The sequence below is a fragment of the Maylandia zebra genome, linkage group LG17 (assembly GCF_041146795.1).
Source record: "Maylandia zebra isolate NMK-2024a linkage group LG17, Mzebra_GT3a, whole genome shotgun sequence".
Lineage (NCBI taxonomy): Eukaryota > Metazoa > Chordata > Actinopteri > Cichliformes > Cichlidae > Maylandia > Maylandia zebra.
This window is the reverse complement of record NC_135183.1, coordinates 19933040-19940960: the sequence shown is the minus strand read 5'-3', so window position 1 is coordinate 19940960 and position 7921 is coordinate 19933040. Positions and strand designations below refer to the sequence as shown.

At 40.8% G+C, this 7921-nt stretch overlaps 1 long non-coding RNA gene and 1 other non-coding gene across 2 annotated transcripts; both read right to left on the bottom strand.

Annotated features, from left to right (window-relative positions):
* Positions 1–1390: 1390 nt before the first annotated feature.
* LOC143413152 (uncharacterized) lies at positions 1391–3340 on the bottom strand. Its single transcript, XR_013093744.1, has 4 exons — positions 3203–3340; positions 2390–2510; positions 1811–1921; positions 1391–1666 (listed from the first exon to the last, which is right to left on the bottom strand). It is a non-coding gene; the product is annotated as an uncharacterized LOC143413152 (long non-coding RNA).
* trnav-uac (transfer RNA valine (anticodon UAC)) lies at positions 3242–3314 on the bottom strand. The gene has a single exon. It is a non-coding gene; the product is annotated as a tRNA-Val (tRNA).
* Positions 3341–7921: the final 4581 nt, after the last annotated feature.

The following is a 7921-nucleotide window of genomic DNA, read 5'->3' as shown; positions in this document are numbered from 1 at the left end:
TAAAAGTTAAACAGAATCACATATGAAATTTAAAAACAAAACAAAAAACGTCCCCCATCAGGACATAAAAGTTGCCTCCTTCAGTCATTCTGCTCTGCCCTATATATTTAAGATGTAATTTCACACTCGATTCCATGAAATCCTCTCACGGCCCCTCAGATTTACCCACTGTCGCTGCAGAGGGACTCAAAACTGCAGGCTGCAAACATCTGGACTAAACTGTGTTCTTGAATCCAGCAGTTTTACAAGCAGTGTTCAATGCTGTGATTCACCTGCAGCAGGTGTTTTTATTCAGAGCCTCAGTGAGAGCTCCGCCCTTTAACAGGATCTGTAAACTGTGTGTGTGTGCCTGTGTGTGTTTACAGCTATTTTGAGCATATTATCCTCTGCTCAGAAATGAATCACCACTCACACACACACAGTAATTTTATACATGCGGGAGACGCACTCAGGATATTCAGGATGCTGTTTTTGTTGCTTGAATGCATTCAGTATGCAATTCAGTCTCTCTCTGTGTGTGTGTGTGTGTGTGTGTGTGTGTGTGTGTGTGTGTGTGTGTAATGCTGATGTTGTGAGGACATGACTGTTTTCAGAGGTGTACTGTAGGATCCTCTAGGGACTAAAACAACGAGTCTCACTGTGTAAATATGAACATTAAAATGAAATCTGGATTTTATTTGATGTTAAAAGTCATCTGCGTGAAATTCAGGAATTAATATAAAATAAAATATTGCTCTTAGTAAATGGTGACTGTATTTTATCCTCGGACTCTGCTAGGGCAGCTTTGCATGATTCACATTCATCTTCTGTCTTAAAAAGGCAGTTTTAGCCCCTCCCCCTCAGCCTGAGATTAGGAATAGCTGCTCTTGGTGATGTCATAAAAGTAAATGAAGAGAAAAACTCCTTGAAGTTGAGTGCTTAGCACAGTTAGAACATTTTTAATCAGATCAGAAACATGTACATCCTGAACTGAAGAAAAAATTCACAGCTGTATTACACGGACTGAGCTCCATGTGAGCTGCTTAACTGTGTGAATCTACAGGACAGTTCAAAATGCATGAACAATGTAGAACAAATGTGGAGGGATGCATCAAGTGTATAATCTTTGCTAAACCAAACCTATGGGTAAAGGAGAATGAAATTTCCATAGTGCATCAGTCGGAGCCCATATTACCAATAACTACCTCAATGCTGTTGGTCAGCAGGTGCTGGTGGAAACTGTGATAAAGGAAAGAGAAGAAGAGGAGAGGGATAGGCATATTAGGAGGCAGTGGGAGAGAAAGAAAGGCAGAAGAAGAAAGACTTCTCAGTTTGTAAGAGATGTTCTGATTGAATCTCTGTTCTGAGTGAAATGAGCAGGGTTATTTCCACTTCTTCTTTTTTGGGGGGATAATTTTATTTTTTTATTCTTTCCACTTTTAACAGACAAACAAAATGTGAGGTCGGACATGTTGGCAGAGAAGCAAATGCAGCTCACACAAAGACCCAAATTTGAGTTGTGCACGTCACTGATTTCCACACATAATTATCTTTTCTTTGAAGGATTCAGGATACGTTGCTCGCTTACGTTTAGGTTGCCACTTCTTTTAAGGCTCTGTTTTCTTGGTTACCATGGTGATGTGTTCCCACTTTGTCTGGACAACTGCAGACAGGGAATAGTTTCCTGCTGAAATACATTAGAAACATTACAAATTCATGCGGATTTTCACTATAACAGGCTCATCACCAGCTGCATCCATGAACACAAACAAATACATGGCTTTTGCACAAAATGACAACAAAAGAAGGAAAGTGAGTCAGTGTAACACACTCTGAAATTATGGAAACATGAGGCTGGGGGCGTGTTCATGTCTGCCTTCGGAAGAACCAGCCTCAGCTTCAGCTTGTCCTTGCTTCGGGTGCAGCTGGAGCTTCTCCAGGCCTGATTTTCAGGTTCAGGTTGGAGTCCGAGAGAAGGAAAAGGACATGCTTGGCATTAGTGAGGGGTCCTCACAGAGGCGGGAGCAGAGTGGTGTGTGTGATGAGTCACAGATCAGTTGAGTGGGATGTTTACAAACCCCCAGGCGCTCTCTCTTTCTGTTGACACATAATGCAGCCTCTGACATATGCACGCTGTGATTCCAGCGTGTGTGTGCGTGTTTGCATACGAGTGTGTTAAAGCATTGACAGCGTTTGACAGTAATCTATGAAATGAGGCTACAGCTGCTTCCTCAAGTACTCACAGTCTTCTTCTGAAATCTCTGAGGAAATAATGATGATGCACTTTTTTTTATTTCTCTAACTCGACGGAGACGCAATGAAGACGATCATTAATCCATTCACACTTTCAGACTCATCAGCTTATCATCAGCCTTGGCTTGATGAAGATGAAAAATCCTCGCAGGCTCACCTGAGTTCATCACTGTGTTCATGTCCTGCATGTTAATGAAGCTCCCAAGCTCAGGGTCCGACAGATGAAGCTCAGGCTGAAGCACCAAGAGCTGCAGTTTTGGTTTTGGTTTCCCCATAAACTGTAAATAAAAGATGACATTAGCCACATGGACTCCCCACTCTAATTAACTTGTCAAAATAGTCCTTATACTGAATGAAGCCCCTCAGTCTATCCTCTCCTGTTTCTTTAAGAGCCTCCCTCCCTAAAAGTCCACTTTAGTCTGATTGATGAATTCCTGGAAGCTACTAGAAGGGCCACACCAAGGCTTTGAGACTGTATATAAAAGATGGGGATTTGGTGCATGAGTTCCAGTTTAGTGATGGTTTGATTTAAACCCCCCACTTCCTGTCACCTGTGGTTGATCCACCCATAGTCTCTGAGTGTCGTTCACCTCCTCTGATAGCTGTGAGACTTTGAGTTTGGACACAAAATTATACTAAAAGAGTTCACTGATGTTTGCCTGTTTTATTGCTGTTTGTCCTCCTGGATACAAACCAAACTGCAGCAGCTCTGGGTTTAGTGGAATTTCTTTTGGGATATGTTCCTCTTATCGCTCTAACCTCATCCATGTACGTCTGCAATATTTAACTTTCCCAAGTTCCACATGTTCGTAGCACCTGGTTAGTCTGAAAAACAGCTCCAGCCAATCCTCTACTTAGACTCAGTTTTCAAATAATCATATACATTTAAATTACTATATAAACTCTCTGATGAAAAGGAGACCATGTTTTTGTCTTTAAAAAAAAAAAGTTGTCAAAATTCATTATCCACCTCTGATCTAAGACATTCTTGGCATCAAAGCTGGATTTGTGGTTCCACTGAGGATTGAACCCAGGACCGTCTGCGTGTAAAGCAGATGTGATGACCGCTACACCACAGAACCACCTAGCCACACCAGGCTTAGCTCACATTCACTGCCCCAAATCAATAACGGTGACTAATTCAAATCTAAACCCCCTTTAAGTTGACATGGTAACTCATGAATTACTTCATTAGCAAAGATTACAAAACATCCAAACTCCATCAACTGCCTGAAAAGAAGATCTGAAGATGGAAATCTCCACCCAACTGCAAGCAAGCCCCTGCTGAATCAAAACCCACACTGTCCCACCAAGTACCCTGCTTTAATGTGTGCTTGACTCTAAGTCACACCACAGTTTACTAAATGAACCTCATGCTGCACTGACTTAAAACTGGCGACAAACAAAGTCTGAAGTTCTATATAGCCCATTTCCATTAGTACCTACTCGGATAAGCTTGATGTGACTCAACGTTTCTCTTGTTGCCAGATTTCAGCATTGGCAGAATTGATTTTCAAGGAGTCGCTTTCATGACTCATTCAGTCTGTTGATGTCACATTTTCAGATCACCTCAGATTACTTGGAACCCCGGGTGAGCAGGTACTTAAAAAGGTACCTGTTGCCAGGTACTACAACCTAATGAAAAACCTTTAAACCCTATTGAGCTGTCACAAGACAATTCAAGTAGATGCTAATCAAAAAGGGCTAATAAATGTCTTCTTTGCAGCCAGAGAAGTCACCCCCTGCTGGTCACTGGAAACAATGCAGCTCTGTTCTGAGAGCCAGTGAGTTGCAAAAATTTTGAACTTTTTGGCTCTTGAGGTTTTTTAAAACCCATCTTAGGTTTTTTTGGTGGTTAAGGTTCAGGTTAACACATTTATCTGTGATATAAAGCAATGAATTTCCCAGGCAGCAGTCCCTTTAATGGAGAGCAACATTTAGCCAAAACATGAAAACCGCTCAACCAGATGACCTCAAATTTGGCACAGAGCTCCCTGAAGCCCCCGGCAACACATGAGCCGAGTCTGAAGAATGAGCATGCACTGATTTCAGTAATTATGAATTACATGTTTAGACTGGAAGATCATCAAACTTATATATGAACTAAGTGTGAAGGACTAGGCCAGGCTCCATCTGCTGCTGCTGGGGATCATGTGAGATGGTCCAAAGCTACCGGGCATAGACTTAAATGGACCTGGTGGTGAGATCAGCTGTTTTTGAGGTCAGGAGTTCACTGGATGTATTTTATGATGTCCTGGGAGTCCTTACAGGCTGAAAATGGAGAGTCTGAACATATTTGAAGACACACTGACTGAGTGCAGATGACTCTGTGAGGAGATAAACAATGTTCACCATAAATACTGCTGATAGTTTGTGAGTGCAGGTTTGGTGTGAGAGCTGTAAAGCTGCAGGATTCTCTCTGATGGGACCACACGAGTCCCGCCCGCTCTCTTCATATCGAGGTCAGTCTCTGCTTTTTGTCTTGTAGCCTGCAGAGACTCATTCTTCCGCTTCACTGCTGCTTTTCCTCCTGTCCCTCCTCCTCCTCCCTCTCTGTGCCAATCCACGGGGATGAAAGATGGCCGCTCGTCACATTGAAGGCTGTCAGTTAATCGCTGCACTTGTCAGACAGGCTGCCGTTGTTTTGACATACAGGGGATTTTTCTTTTCTTTTTTTACTCCTTCCTGTCAGAGTCCACTGCAGATGTAGTCCCACCTGTCTCTGTGTTTAAACTGTTATTTCTGACAAGAGGAGAAAAACATCTTCAGATAAAGTACTCTCAGCTTTAACCACAGCTGCAGATATTGTTCCACTGACCTGCTTGTTGAGCATAAATAATCCACACAGCAACATGTTAATGACTGAATGCTTAAAAACATAAAAACAAATTTTAATCATGAAAAAACTCATAAAAGAGTGTCTTTCGTCCCGTCTCTCTCCCCTCACCCCGAACTGGTCACAGCAGGTGGCCGCACCTCCCTGAGCCTGGTTTTGCTGAAGGTTTCTTCCTGCTTAAAGGGAGTTCTTCTTTCTCACTGTCGCCAAGTGCTTGGTCATTGGGAGCTGACTCATTGATGGGTGTTCTCTGTATTATTATAGGGTCTTTATCATACAATATAAAGCACCTTGAGGTTAGCGTTCTTGTGATTAGGCACTTCTTCCTACTTCTTTTTTAAACATGTGAGGTTATTTATTGTAATTATGAATATGTTTTTTTTGTTTGTGGTTTTGTCTTTTTTGTTGTTTTATTTTAAAAATATTCAGAATAAAGGCATAATAATAATAATTTGCATATTCTAACTTGCGGGATCAACAGAACCTCTTTCCAGTCATGTTAATGCAGTTATAGCTTTAACAGTGTGGGAGAAAGGAGGTGATTTTTGTCCAGTGAGTCAGAATCAGATCAAACATCCAGAGCATCGGTGTTTGTTTCTGTTAATCTGATGTTAGACTCCTGCAGTTCATCTAAACTATGATGTCCTGTGATGCTCAGAGTTGGTTACTGACAAAGAAATGAGATGTTGGCTTCAGATTGTGACACTTGGAGTTGGTGTGAAATGGATTCGGTTGCAGTTTCCAACACAGCTTACATGTTGTTTTTAATGTGGATCACCATCATGTTGATGTCTCGGTACTCATGAAGCTATGAGGGATTAAACACCAAATTTCAATGCACTCTTCTGCCCTCTGAGGGCCTGTAACTCAGAAGATGTTCATAGTGTGAAGGTAAAGTTTGTCAAACCCTTTCAGAGAGGAGATAAGTTGACCCACAGAAGCACCAGAGATCATGTCATAACCTGTTCAGGCAGGATAAAGATGGGTTCATGGGTCCTACAGAGATTCATCTTTAAATCCAGACATTTTAAAAAGTAGAACTGGGTATGTGTATCATTTTGATCTGGACTTTGAGATCTGCACAGTTTTCAAAAATGAGTTCTTCCATGTCATGTTTATGTAGTCATTTTGTTCATTTTCAGTGGGACAGGGCAATCGCACCCCTCAGTTACACACTGAAATGATCATGGCCTGTAATGTTCTGATTGGTGTTTGTGGACTCATATTAATTTCCTCCAAGTTTTTCTTCTGTTCAGTCGCATATGTACTAATTTGTGTACATGCACACAAAAATATTATTCTCTGTGTTTAGAGGGTATAAAACTCAGAGCAAATAATCACTCAGAAAGATAATTACATGCAATTTATATTAATTTTAATAGCTTTGAGTTAAATGAATTATTAAGTATAATAAAAAAAACAACTTTAGTACGTTTCTAGAAACATTACAGTTTGGATTAAAACACCCCCTTTTTCTTTTAATGCTCCCGTCTCTCGGTCGCCATGGTGACATGACTCTCTCACTTCATTAACATGACGTCACCTACACCACGTTCTCCTTTCCTTTAAACTTTTAGTGGAATAGCCCTTTAATCCTCAGCTGGGAGGCGATGGGGTGAATTCCTCAGAGGCGAGTCGGGACAGGAACCAGATTTCAAATATCTTCGAGCAGCCATTATCTGTGTGTGGCTTCCTGTTAATACATCTGCAGGTTCACTGCTGCCCACATCTGTGTGCTTTATCACTTCATTTTAGAGCTGAAGCTGGAAATCAAACACAGGGGTCATATTTATTTTATACCCTATGTAATAAAATTACTGCAGGAGGTTGGAAATGCTTTAAAAAGATCCCACTGCTAGGACTGAGGCAGAAACCATCCCAAACATGTCTTGATATCAGGAGGAGTCACTCCCAGCAGTGCTCGGTGTACATTTATTTTAAGTTGTTTGGGAGTCAAAGGTCAGAAGTCTACACAAATCCAGAGAGGCAAATACAAAAAAAAAAAAAACAGCTGGGCATTTCATTTCAAGTCTGCTGATAACAAGAAGCTTTTCCCGGATAATCATTCCAAATGTTTTAGTAAAAGTATAATGAAATATCTTTTATATGAAGTTTAAAAAATTCATTCTTCATTCATTCATTTTTATTTTATTTTATTTCGTTTTATTTTATTTTTTGACTTTGTGCTGTTCTGCATTTTGGTCTGTTGTTTGCAGATGTGCTATAAACTTAAAAATACACTGACTAGATCAGTCCGTTTTTTCACACTTGGCTGTCAGCCCTTGTGCTTATTTTTGACCCACATGGCCCACAAAACACCAGAACTGTATGTTAATACATCAATTTTACATTTCTGTAGTGAGAATTAATTTCTCAATATTCGCAGATCTTTGTAATACCGCCCTGTAAACATCTCCTGGTCAACGTTCCCTCTAAGCTGTGCATGTGCGCAATTGCGCACTGACAACATGTACAACCACTGGAGATGTGAGCAGGACAGAAGGAACAATTGACGGAAAAGTGTGGACTTTATACCAGTTTATAAATTGTGTTGATAGGCCACATAAAACCAGAGTTATGATAAAAATATTTGCAATGTTTGGTTTTCTTCCTGAATACTATCGTTGTTTATATTTACTGCGGGAAGAAACGGTAAAAACGGCGTTTTATAATGAAAACGCTCGAAAGCACTCTTCGCCTGTGAGCAAAAACAACGCCCAAAACCCCCACCCTTTCCTATTGGTCGAAAAATGTACCATGTTGACCAATCAAAAAATGATATGGCAACATGGCATTTAGATGTTTAGGAAGGGGGGATGTTTTAGGAGTGATGGCGGTGTTTTGAGATGTGAG